Here is a 16400-nt window from a genome sequence, read left to right on the forward strand (position 1 = left end):
AACAAGTCAGCTGTTGCAGTGGAAAGTAAACCTTTTCACACCTCTGATCTTGTGCCTCACAAGAGCATTTCATAGGCTCAGCAGATACAACAAAAATTATTTTCAGAGCCTTATGTCTGGATACTTTTAGTTACCCTTTGCTACATTTTTCCTGTAAAAATGCACTCTCTATAAGCTTTCTCATTTATTCTGGAATGCCATCAATCTCATCAGCCTTCGGGACAGCTAGGATTTGTCTTATTTCCAAAATTCCTTGGAAGATAAAAATAGAGAGCACTTATGTATGATCTACGTGGAAAAAATAAATTATTGTTACGTGCCATCATGATTTCTTGTGGAGGCTTTGATTTCATTGTCAAGCAAAAGAAGATTATTAAGATTTTTTTTCCAAGATTTAGAACAGTATTAACTGCTGAATCACAATCTGTTTTTGTTGTTGTTTGTTTGTTTGTTTTTCTGGCACTGATGCTTTGTCAAGTATTATGTCAGTCCAAAATACCAGTACACTAGTTGTAAAGGCGATGAACAAACACCGCAAGCTGACCGTCTGACAAGACGCCACAGCCAGGAGCCACTGCTTAGAACAGCCCCTGCTCTAACTTCATTGAAAATTACAGTAAACATTGTAATTTTCCTCCACAATTCATCTATTCAATCTTTATGTCAAATCCCTACGATTAGCTCAACAGATACATTGTCAAAGTACATCTGAAAGCAGTTTCAAAGAACACAAACTTGGCTTTGTGTCTTTGCATTACGTGCACACGCTCACTAAAGAACACAAAAACTTTAAAATTCATTACCAAACATATGCCATTTAAGCTCGGCCATCAAATTACAAACTTTGTATATACAAGGGAGGAGATGTATTGCCTGCCAAGATGACTTTTATACTTGAAATAAATAAGCAGCACAGCCTAGATTTCCTAAGGCAGCAGGCTGTTTACAGGCTCTGATTTTCAGGTGCTGAGCACTCAGACCACATGCATACAAACAAGCCACATGCTTGTGAATACACAGACCACACGTTCAAACCCCAGAACTTCATTCTAGAAACTGGAAGGGACTGGGTTAAATCAGAGCTTGTGCCGTCCTCAAGCCGTGGTATACCTGAGCTGGGGACATACTTTATCCTTTTACTTTGCTGGAGGGATGGACAAACATGTACAGGAGGAAGATGCGAGGAGGTCACAAGGAGAGACAAGGGCATTTGCAGAAACCTCTTAGAATCATCTAGTCCAAAACTTGCTAAAATAACCCTGCATCATGAAGAAATCAGCTGTGAGCACGCTCCCAGCCACAAAACCACAACATGGCTTGAAGCGGTTCTGCTGAAGGGAAGTGACTGCAGCAGCTGGTTTGGATTCTGAAATATGTTTGAATAAAAAATAATCAACCAACCAAGGAGTGTTCAACACCTACAGATCTGCAGAGAGCATCAAGACAGCCTCAGAGCAGAAACAAGGCCCAGAGTGGGAGCCTTGCTCAAATGATTCGCCTGTTTTCCATGTGCAGTCTCGACAAGCAAAGGACCCTCAGCTTTGACTCTTCCTATGGCACTGGGTTAGGAGGCCCTTTCTACTGAGTATATTTATCTCAGCCAGCCCCTGTGGGCCTCAATCCAACTACAGCAAGTTTTCTGGGCACTTGTGACTGTTACGAAATGGAGAGACTCAGCCAGGCTACACCAGAGAGGGGACATCTTTTATTTGTTCACAGAAACTTAATAAGCCATGGGAGGAAAAAAACCACCACCAACAAAACCAAACAGGTGTCAGAAAAGATGCATCCCTACATACCTTCACTAAAAATCCTTTCTTTCTGGCCTTAGGCAGGTGTTACTGTCCTGCTTTCTGTCTCCCCACATGCTTCTGATCATTCTACCTTCCTCCCAGACCCAGAGATCTGTGCTCCAGAGACTCTTCCCCATCTGTCAGGGGTGCAGGTAAATCAAAGTATCACTCTTTATTTACCACCAGCTTTTTCCTCATGTCCCCATTGCCATGGTAAGCAGCTACACAGCCTGAAAAATAAAGTCAAACCACGGCCTACATATCCCACTAGCTCTCTGGAAGAATCATTTTTTGAGAAATCTTCTGGCTTGGATTTACCTTTCACCATGAGCAAAAGCCAAGTCCAACTCAGCAGTCCAGATTCCTAACTGAGCTCCTGTGGTACCCAGGGACAAAAACCCGTCCCTAAAACACTGAACAACTCCTCTCTATATACACTGAGAAGTTCCCTGTAGGTTATCAGTGTTACCTGCTTGATCTGTGCCAGCCTCATTCTGCTTCTCTCCACAGTGTGGCAGCCCAGGTCCCAGACATGTACCTGCACTGCTTTGCTGAGCACCCCCAACATCATTTCATGGGAATTGATGATTGTTTTCCATGTTTCAGAAACTTTACAATCTATCCTGCACAAATTACAATGATAATGTGTTATATACTTATGAAGACAAAGCAAATTTCCCACCTGTTTTACTATACCACTGAAAATCATGTTTGTGTCCTGGATTTCTCGCAGATAATGCAATTAGCATCGAAGTACAGTTATGTAAACTGTTAATCAAACATCGAAACAGAGGAAAAAAATAGATGTGAACGAACCCTGGAAAGAGACAAAAAGTACCGGCTGTCACGACTGTGCATGCTGAAGTGCTGTGGGAAAGATGAAAATTACCGTGGTAAATACAGCGTGATTTAGGCCAACCTAAGAGGGAGGCTCTCAGCTTTGTGAAAACCTGGGCTGACGCAGATGTTCAGCGTGAGAGCTTATGTCCTGGAAACAGTTATGAAGACACACTGTGGAGCACTGAAAAGGCAGAAATGATGCCAGCATATAGCAGCTCTCTGTCCTGTATCAGCAGGAGTCAAGCGTCAATCACTGGAACCCACCAGAAAATTGGACTTTGGTATAAGTCAGCACTTCTGAGCATTGAACAGGACTATTTGAGAGATGAGAACAGAAAGTACAGTACTGACAATGGTGTTCACAGGAATATCCCAGCATGAGAATGGTGTTATTTTGATGTATCTTTGTTTTCGAACCATACTAAGTGTCCAGCAGTGACAACATTTCTAGTAGGAAACCCACACAAGCACACTGCTGAATTTACATTTCAGCCACCTGCCACAGCCTGCCTCTGTAGCAGTCCACGTGCTCCAGGAACCCACAGCCTACAGGTTGCAAACTGCTCCTCCAGATGAAGCCAAAACACGGAAAACTGATCATGGGAGAAGAAAGAGCCTTTTATTTCCAGATCTTTATGTCCAGGGCAAAAAGGAGAGGATTCGGGATATGCAAGAGTCTGTATGCAGTCCAGCGTGTCACAGCTAAAAACTGGAAGTTATATTCAAGATTATGCAGGGCTATTAGAGGGGAGTGCACTCAGTGGATTGACAGTGACTCAGTTTATTGGGAACTCTCAAAAGATGCTCACTCACTCTCTAGGATCTATCCATCCAGCTGCAAAGCACTGGTATCTCCTTAGAAACCAAGCTGGTACAGGGATACCTGCTGAAGCTGTGCTGCAGAAAACAGGCTCATGAAGGGAGATCGAGCCCGTTCATTTCACTAAGTTCAGCTTAGATGCTCATTCATATCAGCAATAACCCCAAACCTCCTGGAGCTGTGCAAAACATCCTGAAGGCAAAACACAAAACAGCTGAATAGGAGTGCAGGAAAAGAGTATGGCTAAGCGAGGAGGAGCAACACAGTACCACCCCAAGTCTCGTCATCCCACCCTGTAGTTGTTGTACAGACATTTACACCAAGCAAGATTAATTAAGCAAGCTGAAAATCACAACAGAAAGGCAAGAGTAAAGTTTAAAGCAGTGAGAAAGGCTGTAACATACTGTCACTGACAGAAGCAGCAGTGGGGATCCTTTGGAACAAGGCTGTTCCCAAACTTGTTCAAAACGCTTTTGTTCAGCTGAAGTTTTCCCTGCCTTCTTTCTCGTGCATGTAGTTAGAGGCAGCAAAAACACACACCTGCACCCATAAAGTCACAACCCAGCTCAGCACCCTAAGCTTAGGTGAACTATGTACTGGGCAGGACGGAAGCTTTTCACTTCTGTGTTATCTCCTGTGTCACCTAAGCAACGTCTGAATTAACTCCATTAGACAGCTATTTTGGAACATCTGTGTTACATGAAACCAAAAGCAGCTTCATGTCAGTTTTAGTCTGGGAGACTGGCTAAGGGACAATTCTAGCTGCAGCCTACATGGATTCAAATGCAGGTTTGCATTAGTTTTGACTTAGGTATTACATCAGAGACATCAGCTGTATTTCCCCCTGTGAATTGCAACAAACTGCTACTGGGAAGTCCTCATATCTGAGCTGCTTTCTGACCCGAAAAACACCACAGCTTGGACATTCTCCCCCTCTATCCTGAAACACACTCTTGAAGAGCCAAAGTGAAAAGTTTACTTTAATCTGGCTCACCAACAAGATACAGTATGATCAAAAAACCAAAACCAAATATTAAGAAAAAAAAAAGTGGTGAGGAAAACAGATTTAGCCAGAAAAAAGAAGCATAACTGAAAGGAAACTGCCCTGGGTAACAGAAATAATGTCAGAAACATGGTATGGATAATTCTCATCTGCTTTTCTCACTTCAGATCAAAAACACACTTCAGCGTTTTGTTGCTCCAGTCCTAAGAGAACTGAAATGCTTGCCTTGAGCTAATCAGTTCGAGGAAAGAGATCAAAAGTTCAGCAGAAAGCACACACCAGAAGTGGAGGAGGAGTGACTTGAGACCTGTGCTATCTGGCATGCCAGTATCACACTAGAGCCCCTATCACTTGGAAATAAGCCCTCTCTTGAAACAAGCCTTACAAGTAAACGCAAAAGGATGTTCTGAAGACAGAGCAAAAGCTCTCACTGCACTGAGGTGACCAAAGTGGAGCATGTCAGAGTCTTTCCAACACAATACTGTACTTTCTGGGTTACCACGTGCAGGTTTCAGCCTCTTTCCCAGCGCAAAAGGGTCTGTAAATCAGCCTGGAAGACAGCTCTGATAAATTGGTAGATGACAGGTATGTACACAACTATGTCACTGGAATGAACACCAGCCTACGCAAGCAAGGTCTCCTTCCTAGAAGCAACAGGATCCTGTGCAAGTCATTTTCACTACCTGTTTCTTCATATTTCCAACTGTAGCGAGGACAATAATGACATACTGAAATATTACAGTGAAAGAAATCACAAGTACATTTGTACTTCAGATGGAAACTCTGTGGCTTCCTCTCTTTGCAGAGAGTCATGAAAACCCAGCCAACTGACTTCAACTAGACACTGAACTTGAAGACATTTGGAACTTGACAATCTAAATCCAACCCTAGCAGTGTACAAGTTAGCACCATTATTAATATGCTGAATACTACATCTCCAAAACCCCAGTGTGAAATACTGGAATCCTCCAGAGGCTAGGTTATTTGCCCTCCCCACTGACTACGTTATCAATAGACATTAATTTAAAAAGCCTATTTACCCCAGGTACAATGTGGGGGGGTGCTGAAAAAGAAACTAAGGGGACCTGTACCATCATGAAAGCTTTCAACATGCTTGAAATGTGTGACAGATTCAAATGACAGATCTCTCCGAAAGTAAAACAATTTTGGTCACAAACCACTCCAGTGGCAGTGTATACTCAGACGAGAGGACCTGCAGACATAATTTGGCTCCAATTCTCCAAATTCACAGATTTTTTTTTTTTTGGGGGGGGGGGGACACAAAATAAAGGTGAAAACAAAACTCTTGCAGGAAAGAGCAGGGAAGTCTTACTGAGGAGCACAGCTTTGCAGTGGCAATCCCAGCAGGCTTAATGCTCAGCTGACAGAACACAATTCCACCAGCATGAAGCCATTGCCACAAACTGACCCCAGGACTCCAAAAATGCTGTTGTCACCTCAAGCTGATGTTCACCTAAATCACGGTACTCAGCAGGAAGAAATGAGCACTGCACAGAGATTTAACACACCTTTCCCACTCCCTCCTCCTCCTTTTCCTGGGTCACTCTGCACTTGGACTTCCCTCAAAAGCAAGGGACGTCCAACTTGCCCAGCCTGGAAGAGGACCCAGCTGGAAGGAAACTGTCAGGGACCTAAGCTTTCTGGTACCAGAAGAGACTCACCTATTATCTCTCTGGTTCTCTGGAGAAGAGCACATCAGTCAACCGAGACGAAGTTTAAAGCGGATGCAAATGAGTCCCTGAAGACTCACTCCTCACCTCTAATTCCCTCCCTTGCTGTTTTATGAAAGCTGAAATCTTTCACAGCTTATACCAGTGGGAATGTACCATTATCAACCTTCTGTAAGAATGTTTGTGGTTTTTTAACTTTAGGATGAAACTCGCTAGGGAAACTAAAGAAATAGACTGTACCTTCTCTATGAGTATCAGCACCCCTGTAAAGCAAATACCATAGTGATCAACGATCTCAGCTAGAAAGCAGGACCCCAGAGCTTCGAAACTCATTCTCTTATGATATAAATACAGCCCCATGTCTGTATCTATATACCTATATAACCCATCTGCTTTCCTAAATCTCCTCTAACAGGAGATTTAAATAAATCATGCAGATGCTCCCTGATTAAAGTACTCCTGGAGCGGAAAAGACATTGGACAACATGCCTGTTTCACCCGGCTGCGTAGTGATGGAACTCAACGAATATGGAAATAATTGGAAATCCTGGACAAATATATAGGAGGAATGGCCCAAATAATGGGTACGGTGGACCTGCCTGCAAGTAAAGTCAAATTGTTACATCAAACAAGTGAAAAATCCTTTGTATCGGTGATAGGGATTAAAAAACAAATAAAGATGACTTTAATAAAAGGTCTGAGGGTTCAAACACTGATGCAGAAGTCTTTTCAAAAGCTCTTAAAGTCTGTCATCCTAGGAAAGCGGTGAATCAGGATTGCTAAATCCTTATTCCTAACTCCAGTTTAGATCACATCCAGAACCAAGGCAGGAAAAGTTTAAACTTTTTGGACAAGTCCAAAGGCACACACACACACAGTTCTAAACTCTTTTGGCCACATCTGAAAATTAAGGGTCCTTATAATACCAACATGTTCTGAGATGTGCTTTCAAAACACACGTTTTCATGCACTTTACAGCTGTAACAAACTAGTTTCTTGGTAAAGCTAGTTCCTGAGCATTTTAGAGTCAAGGATTATTTTCCCTTCTCTAATGGTATGAATTTTTCCTTTCATTCCTTCAACATTACATAAGTGTTTTTCATTTCCTGAACAAATCTTAGAGAAAGCTGGGATATTTGTGGGATAGCTTATTAATTCATTCATAAATATAAATACTTGGCTCATTTAAGCAGTAGAAAACATCAGGATCCCACCACCGTGCTTTATCTCATGGATTCACCTTGCACTGTCCTGTAAACTGGAAGATAAGTGACATTTAGGCTTTTTTTCTGTCCCTTGACTCTAATCTCTACAATAGTTTCTAAGGAAGGAAACACCAATTCCATAATGAATGCAACTTAAAATATTTCTATTTTGATTAATTTCAGTTTAATAAACTAACTTCAGTTTAGGATAAATCGATACTCTGATTTGTTACATAAACACCTTAGATTTATATTGTTAATTTAATAGCAATCTGATGAGAGAAAACAAGTGTTGGTAACCTGTTCCACAATACACACTACTGTACACCTTACCAATAGCTTTCTATAAAGTTTCCGGAGTTAATTCAAAATCTCTTCCCTGAACACAAGAGGCTTCACTTTCTCATTTAAAAAAAAAAAAGAAGAATGTTTCCTGTAAAAAGTGTGTTTCAAAACTGTTACTTCTATTTCCAGACCACTCTAACTGAAAAGGAGTGGTTTTCTTAGGTACTGGCTCCACATTAAAAGTGCACACAGGAAAGACTGTTTGATGTGCCAGGGTAAAGCTTCTCCTTTCCAAATCCATGCAACTCAAAGTTTCCCACTGTGAAGGACGGCAGTACCTATGTGTTCACTCTAAATGTTAATGAAAACATTGGTTGTAGGAAACACAAAGGCAAAGATCCCAAAGAGAGACATACATATTCTGAGAGAAGGATGACATTGTCTGAACTGGACGAGTTGTAACCTAACAGCCCTATCACGGGTTGGGAGACTGGTTTAATTAGGGTAAAAACAAAAATGCACACAGTGCCTCCTTCATAACTGGAAGCCCCTTTGCTCCAATACTGAGTGTAATCTCTGACACATGCTGATGGCTTTAATAAAAGGTCTGAGGGTTCAAACACTGATGCAGAAGTCTTTTCAAAAGCTCTTAAAGTCTGTCATCATAGAAAAGAGGTGAATCAGTGGCTGATCTCTGGCACATGCAACACTACTTAATTATGCTCTGATCACCATGGCCAGCACTTAAAGAGCTACCTTCAACAGAAATTCATAGAGAAGAAGACTTAAAAGAACTCAAAGTATGGAAGGACTGAAATCCCACTTTCAGGACTAAAGACTCTGGTTCACTACCCCCTTAAAAGTAGTCAAAGTACCTCTGTAGCAGAAATGGCAGTGTAGGAGATACAGCGTCTTACCTTTCACCATTTGAATCCCAGAAAAAGCTACAAGGGAAACAGAAACCCGTGACCATCAGCCCAGTGCTTAATAACACGTGAAAGCCACTGAAACCACTTGTTTTAGTGTATGTGCTTGGGAGCCCTTTGGATATTCAATCAGCTGCCACTAGCCTCTTCAAAGGCCCTTGGTAAGTTATCTTGCTACACACAAAACAGAAACAATGAGAGAATTTCCTCAAAACCTGAGCAACATTACAAACAAATGATTAATACTGGTATCTGGCTGCAGGCTTTGAAAATCTTGATCCAGTTTCTCACCCTGGAGAGGAAGAGAACAGAATTATTTAGTTTAAGAACTGTCAACTATTTATAGCCTTAGCTTTAAAAAAAAGTTTCTCAGAAATAGCAAGCCAGAACCCTAGTGCTGCCTCAATCCTCTCCAGGAGAAACAGTTCCCAAGGGTCTCTGCACGCTGTTCCAAGGTTGGAAGAGTGCAAACTGTTCCACATCGTCTTGCCAGTAATTTTCAGGATCACGGTTAGTCACACAATGGAGAAGAAAAAGGAAAAGAAAACCCCCAGCATTTCAATAGTTTCTATCAGTCTCTGCTAGTCTAGTCTTTCTGAATAGGAGGGTGATGCCCGTGTCCAAGTGGCTGGTGTTTGTCTCCCTGTTTTCAACTCAACACAAGATGAAGACTATGGCTACCCATGTATGCATGAAGGGTAGCTCACTTCATCACAGGACAGACTTGGGAATGAAATCTATCTTTGTCTATCTACCTGCTGATGAAGGTGAAAACTTACTGCAAATTTAGTTCCTACTGTTTCCCCCTGCCCAAACTTTGCTAGATTGTGCCTAGTCTTGCTTACAGACACCATTTGCAACAAGGAGCTTACTGGGATGCTTGAATTACTTCATGCAATCCAGTTACTATTACATTCCACCTCTGCAAACCCTTTCTCTTGAGCTGGGAGCGAGCCACAAATTAAGCTGGCTAAATGGTTAGACAGCTTTAGTGGGGCAGCAGAACTGCACCTTCTTGGAAGTTAGGGCAAACCCAAGATCTGTACAGTGTTAAACGCTACTTGTACATCATATAATGCTAGTGCAGTCTTAGGAACACTTCTCCCACCATTTTTCGTGGTGCTCAACATGGAATAGTTAGCGTGTTACCATCTTGCCTGAAATAATATAAATAATACAAGCCTGCTGATGATGAAACAGAAAACAGAATCCAAAACTGCTCTAAAACTAAGAAGGTAAACCATTGCTTTCAGAATAAGGAATGCAGGAGGGTAAAGCAGTCATTCTGTGACATGTGCCAGGAGTTGCACTAGATGATCCATATGGTTCCCTTCCAACTCGGGATGTTCTATGATTCTGTGATTTTACAGAGCTGAATATTACAAGTCCATAGGTTCTAGTAACGGAAAGAAGCAATATGGTCTGGGTTGTCTCTGACAGTCTATGGAGGTGATGTAAATAACCCACAATCCTCTTTTTCTGCCCATGTAATTAAACATAGTTAGAAGTGGTTGCACTGCTGACCCTTCAAAAGCAGAGACTCAAAATTAGTACTTCTGAAAAAAAGCAAGATGAACCTGCAAAGTCTCTGATGCCTCACCATTGATTTCTCTGATGCCTGCTAGCCACAAGAAACTTAAAAGCAGGCATCCACGCAAACAATATCACAATCAAGAATTCCAAGCACAGTGCCTGGAAGACCAGGCTGCCTTGTCTCTGTTTTTCAACAAAGGTGTGAAACAAAAAGAAAGGCCTGCTGTACCTCTCAGCGGTTTCTACCTATAGCCATAGCCTAAATGAGTAGTTAATGAACTGAGACGAGTGGAAACCTGCTGCTGAGGCCCTAACTTTTGGTGCCTTGTTGCAGCTGAGGTAGAACACAAGGAGTAAAGTGCTTTCAGCTTGATCAACAGGCTCACAGCATTTCTCGAAGCAGATGCTGACAACTGCCATTGAGCTGCTCAAGCTCCCTGGAGGCTGTGGGAGACATTCAGCGCGTGGTATTTTTATCCAAGCCTTTATTCTTGAGCTTAAATGCAATCAAGTTGCAATGAAAGGGTCCCACTCAATAGCATGAATAAGCAAAACCACCAGGGTTCAGGCAAGCCTTCCAGCAGCGTGGCACTGTGCCAGAGGCTTCTCTGCAGACCAAGACATGACTTCAGACTTGACTCCTTTTTAGTAATATCATAACAGTGCCGAGAGGCCCTCACAGGCTGCAGTCGCACAGCCAGACTGAAACGCACACCACGAGGCAGTCTGGATTAAATACGTGCACCCTAAATAAAGGGAAAGCAAATTTGCCACATGTGACACAGATCCATTTCTGTCTACCCCTTGATCCATGAACTCTTCAGTTTATGCTCCACAAGTCTTCTAACCTATCACCTACTTCAGTGGGCTCATCCTTAGCGCAGAGCCATGTGTTACTGTTTATCTTCTGTTGAGCAGCCTTCTGACTCATGTGCCTATCCACACCATTTCCCAGAATGTGGCCTTTCTGCATTTCCCCTCATCTCCTTTCATGACCTTCCCCTCAAATTAAGCCATTCACTCTGGCGCAGTTGCTGTTTGACCACCCTGCCAGTAAAGACAGTTCTATTTTCTCTTTTTTGAAATAAAAAAGTGATGGAAAAAAATGCCGTGTTTTTGGAAGAAGTGTTTATAGTTTTTGTTTGATGATAAACTTTTTATACTGTGACGTTGGGCAAGCAGAACCAAATCCATATAGAGAAAACTTAGCTGATCACAATCGTTTGGCTCTGAGCACGTCTTTCTGCTTTATACCTACCAGGTTGACCTCACCTCCCAGGACTCCATCAGGAGCACAGCTTCTGCCCTTGTAACATCAACGCACAATTGGTTCAAAAACCCAAGTCCACAGGCTACAAGACCGTGGAGCCATATATACAACATGCTTAGGGAGTAATTGCTCCCCATGCACTGCAAGTAGCAGCTTGGGGAAAATGTCAGTGCTCTGCACAACGCTCAGTAAGTTCATGTCTTCTTTGGAAGAGAATAGAGCTCACCATGAAGACCTCTTTGTTGATACCTAGCTCCCAGAGGAAAGTGAAGAGATTTATTTCATTTGAGAAATACACTGACCAGTCAAATATAGGAGGTAACACAAGCACTAATAATCTTTCAGTCTTCAATAATGCAATAATAAAAATGATAATACCTTGTCTGGAAAGGCACACAGTGGGGTGCGGTTGGGGACAGAACACTGCAACCGCCCAGCCTGAATAGTTTTGAAAAGATGACTGAACAAGGGATTCCTCAGGAATCTTAAAGTGGCCTGAGGTACGCTCCCAAAGCCACAGTGTGATGGGGTTTTCTCTCAGAGAGGTACCTCGTGGGGGCTCACAAACAGGCTCTTCCCAATCAATGAGACCTGACAGGTAAGCTGCCTGCAAGCAAGAAAATGCTGTCAGAAGAGGATCAAACTCGTGAGACGAGGTAAAGAAACCTTTCAAATATAAGCTAAGTAGGAATAGATTAGGCATGTTTCCCATTCAGCTCTTTACCTGTACCTTGCATATGTGTTTCTAAGTGTGTTGCTTATTTTAATCGTCACAAATAAACTTTCTTACTGCATTTACTTTTAACCTGGCTAGAGCTCTGCATGACTGTGGACAATTAGACAATACCCAGCCTTTCCTTACTAAGGGCACGGCGATTCCATAGACTAGGGTAACACACTAAGCACCCAGGTAAGCTGTCAAGTGTTCAGTGCATCCAAGGAGAAATACAGCAAGCCACCGCCTCTGCTACATTGCCTGGGTAAATGGTGGCACCACAACTACCTTCTGATGACCCAGGAATTCAGCTAAGACACTGCAGTGTATGCTCCAACCCCAAAGATCCTAAGGAGCGCACCAAGGCAACCACACCTCCCCTCCTTCCCTCCTCACACCCTCTGCCAGTGATGGTGCATCAGAGATGGATGTGATTTGTTGACAACAGGCTTCAGAAAACGTGTTATATAAGGGCAACATTACTTTATTATTGCTGCTTCGTTTTAAGGTTCTTAAGGCAGTGCAAGATATATTCAGCGGTAGCAAATAAGCTTTTTTAGACAGTGTAAAACAGGTGGCAGACATAAGTTGTGTACTTGCACTGTGACATGATATGAATTTGTAACTCCCCGAAATAGACGACAAAATGCTAAGATTTAGTGCAACATTTTTGATTAAAGAAAGGTGAGCTTTAATGAGCTTTAACACCACCTTTGAAATAATTTATTCAAGTGAATTATAAATGCTTAAAAAGTCAATGCTCTTACTCTGTAAGCTTAAAAATAGTTCACTGTAGCTTTGCAACTCTAACTTATATCATTCCCTACCCCCATCCTATGTGAAAAGGCTCCTGACAAACCATTAAAACAGATGTCCTGAATGAAGCCAACACCATTTGCAATTCAAACAGCAAACTTTCAGAGATGTGAGAAGCCAAACAAGATAGATTTAGGATGATTTTCTAAATGAAGGAGGTTCCTGAATCTGCAGTACAGCACGTCTGCCTTAACATGCCTTCCCTTGTAAGAGGTGCCACAAATATCCAGATGAATTGATTTAAATAGCAATGAAATTCCAGAAATCATGTCAAAATCCTGCATTTATGAATTGTAACCCTGCTACAGAAAGAGGCAGAAGAAAAAATAACCTCTGTTGAACGGTAACATTTTAAATTGCTTGAAGAGAAAAACAAATAGTAGTATTTTCTAATTCCCCAGACACTACTCAGAAATCCTTCACAGTGGTATCCTCTACCCATTCCATTTTCATTGCAGTTGCATATGGCCAGCGTTGCGGTGACACCTTTCACCTGAACTGTCACAATAATGATGTAATGTTTCAGAGTGATATACTTCCCCTAACAGGCAGCGTTAAGTGGAGAAGGAAACAAACACCATGATAGGAATCAATACATTTTCTAGACCTTTATTTTAGAGTCCTATTAAAAAGGAATACACCAATGGTGCCCTGTGTGTTTGAAAACAATTCTGCTTATGTTAAACATTACCATAAAAGTCATCAGCTTACAAGGAAAGTGATTCACAGTGGAAATAATCTGTAACTGAGTTTTACAAAGTTTGCATAACAATTGCCTACCCAGGGCAAGAAATCCACTCACACACTTAATGTAATAATAATAGAGGAGAAAACCAAAGCAATTGCAGAAATGATATATCATTAATCTAGGGTACACTAGCTAATAGAAGCATGCAGAAATGCAAGAGCTATTGATGAAATAAAAATATAGGATTTCAAGTGTCACAGGCAAGGTTTTGTGACAAATATTCACATTTTATCAACAAGAAAAACACATAGCAACAGGATAACCTTAGTAACTATGCATGAAAGAAATACTGCATCTACTTCATATTCTAATTTCAGAGGTAGGGAAAGAAGGTTGCCTTACCTCAAACACAGCTTGCAGAGTGACATTAACAGTATGTATACAGCCTTTCTTAGTTCTCTTGATAGCAGTCTAAGAAGAAATACAAAATAGTAAATAACTATCTTCCCTGCAAACAGCATGTGCCCAGGAGCAACATGCTTCCCAGTAAAGCATACTGAAAAGAAGTAAAGAAGCACTCAAAAAGACAATTGCTTCAAAATAAAAGGGCAAAAATCCTTATACCTGAAATTACCAGTAAGGTTTATTATATTTTGAGAGTAGAGACACTCAGGAATTAAATGATACGGACATAAATGTGATGTCATCTCCCTGTTTTCAATAAAATATTAATTTGGTATATTTGTCTACAGAATAAAGACAGCAAATTCATCTGCACAGAACTCAGTCCCAGAAGATGTGAAAAGATTCCTGTCCCAGCAGAAGGCACACATGAGCTCAAACGATACAACCTTGCTAACTTGCTTTTTCCTCCCGAACTACAGTGCTTGCTAAAGCTGCACTCAAACGTTAAATGCTTTGGTCAAGAGTTCATCCACTGACCTGCAAAGAAAGCCTTGTGTTCAGCTCCAACATTTTCTAACAGCAAACAAAAAAAAATAGTTTCACGGAATGAACTGTTAAAAAAAGAAAATCCTCACATAAGCTTTCCCCGAGGGGGAAGAAATATCCACAAGCTTTAAATTGGCCAGGCGGATTTAAGAGGAAGCGAAAAAAAAGCAGCTCTTTCTGTTGCGTCAAAGAGCCCACTGTGCAATAGGAACAGTGAACGGAGTTGTTAAACTGGCAAGCTTCTGCTGAAGACAGCTTTTCAATATGCTCTCAGCATCGTCTCCCCGGGCTGGCTGGAGACAGTCCCACTCCCCTTACATGAGCTGTGCTCCTTCAAGAGGCAATCGCTCTTAAGGACAGTTCCTATAAACATGCTGTTCAACTGGTTTCGCTGCGGTGATGAGGGTAATTACACACATACCTGCATGCACGTAGCAGAATTGCATGTTCTTGGGGGAAATGCAAGCGTATTCCAACTAGTGATCATTACCTCAGCTTAAGAGCAGGATGCTATTGATGCCTGCCTGCCTGCCGCGACTCTGTTCCCTGCTTATGCCATTCGGTGTGCTGTTAGAAAGTAATCTTGAAAGACGGTACTTACAGAGGAAACCTCTAATGTAATTCCATCGGGATGCTGTAGTCCAAGCAGCATTCGCTGATTAAAGGAAATTAGTCACATGCTGCTGACTAGCTTTGTGTTTACTGCACAGAGCTGTGGCTACATGGGATGAGTTAAGTGGCCCTCCTGGGAACGACCGCTACATGACTGAAGGCATCTTTGACGGCTGAAGCAGGGCATTTACTGTGAAGAGAGCATGCAAACTGAGCAACCTGGTTAGAGGTGAATAGAGCCGCACTACACAGATTTCCTCCAACGTCCGAGGAAACCACCCTGCATCCCTTTCAGAGACAGGCATTCAGTGCACGGTTCGACCTACCCCAGTCTGTGTCTTTATCTGATCAGCTGAACTGCCTTCTGGGCTTCGCTGACTATAAAGGGAAACTAGGATGGCTTCTCAAACGCAGGAAGGTTGTAGACACCAACATTTTTGAGGCGCATCCCACTCCAAGTGACAAAGGCACGCACACTTGCGAGAAGAACCTGCAAAGAGCGGGGAGAAGAACAGAACAAGTCAGGGCCTCTGTTCCAAACACAAACCAGGGAACAGACTTTTCAGCATCACAGCAGATTAAAAGCAGAGACAAACGTGCAGCTGGTTAATGCAGAACTTTTCTATTTCTGCATCTTTCAGAGTTGCCACAGAGACATTATGAGCCTGAACATGCAGGAAGGCAGCGGGGGGAAAGGAAGTATGTCCAGGAGATAAATTCTCCCTTTTTGTGTTCTTTCTTTACTAAGACAACTTCTACAGGAAAATATAGCCTTTTTTTTTAACCTGCTTCCTTTCAAGTACTTTCAGGTTAAAATTAATTTCTCCCCTAAACAGTGTTTTCATAAACAGCAGAATAAATTTCTGGAGAAGCTACAATTAATTTACATACGAAAGACAACATTTTCTAAGCTTTTAGCCCTGAAAATTGAACGCAAGGTCCCCTTTGAGCACCAGAGATGCAGCCAGTGTGCTGCTATATTCTGTTCTTACCACACCCAGGCAAGTCACCATGCGCAAAGCTCCAGCCGCGGCGTCACTTGAGCCATGTGAACGTACCTTTGGCGCTCTGGGTCTTGTGATTAATAATTCTGTCCGTGCTGCGTGGAAGGGAACTACAATCTGGGCCAGCTTCCTAGAGCTAGGGGCTAGGCAAGTGTTTTAACACGTCTCCTAATACTAATATCTGATCATAAGTCTATCTAAATCTTTCCCTCTATAAACGCCGATTCCCCACAGCTCATCACTGTCAA

At 42.1% G+C, this 16400-nt stretch overlaps 1 protein-coding gene across 4 annotated transcripts in view; it reads right to left on the reverse strand.

Annotated features, from left to right (window-relative positions):
* Nucleotides 1-15308, reverse strand: part of CSGALNACT1 (chondroitin sulfate N-acetylgalactosaminyltransferase 1) — a 45783-nt gene extending 30475 nt beyond the window's left edge. For 2 of the 4 annotated variants that reach the window (XM_035324485.1, XM_035324486.1), the window contains exons 1-2: nt 14528-14791; nt 13988-14056 (exon numbers count right to left, since the gene is read on the reverse strand). The gene's annotated coding sequence lies outside the window, so the exon portion shown is untranslated. Of the gene's footprint in view, nt 1-8554; nt 8582-13987; nt 14057-14527; nt 14792-15137 lie in introns of those variants that run through there. The other 2 variants (XM_035324487.1, XM_035324488.1) reach the window with 2 other exon arrangements.
* Nucleotides 15309-16400: the final 1092 nt, after the last annotated feature.

This window comes from Oxyura jamaicensis, chromosome 4 (assembly GCF_011077185.1).
Source record: "Oxyura jamaicensis isolate SHBP4307 breed ruddy duck chromosome 4, BPBGC_Ojam_1.0, whole genome shotgun sequence".
Taxonomy (NCBI): domain Eukaryota; kingdom Metazoa; phylum Chordata; class Aves; order Anseriformes; family Anatidae; genus Oxyura; species Oxyura jamaicensis.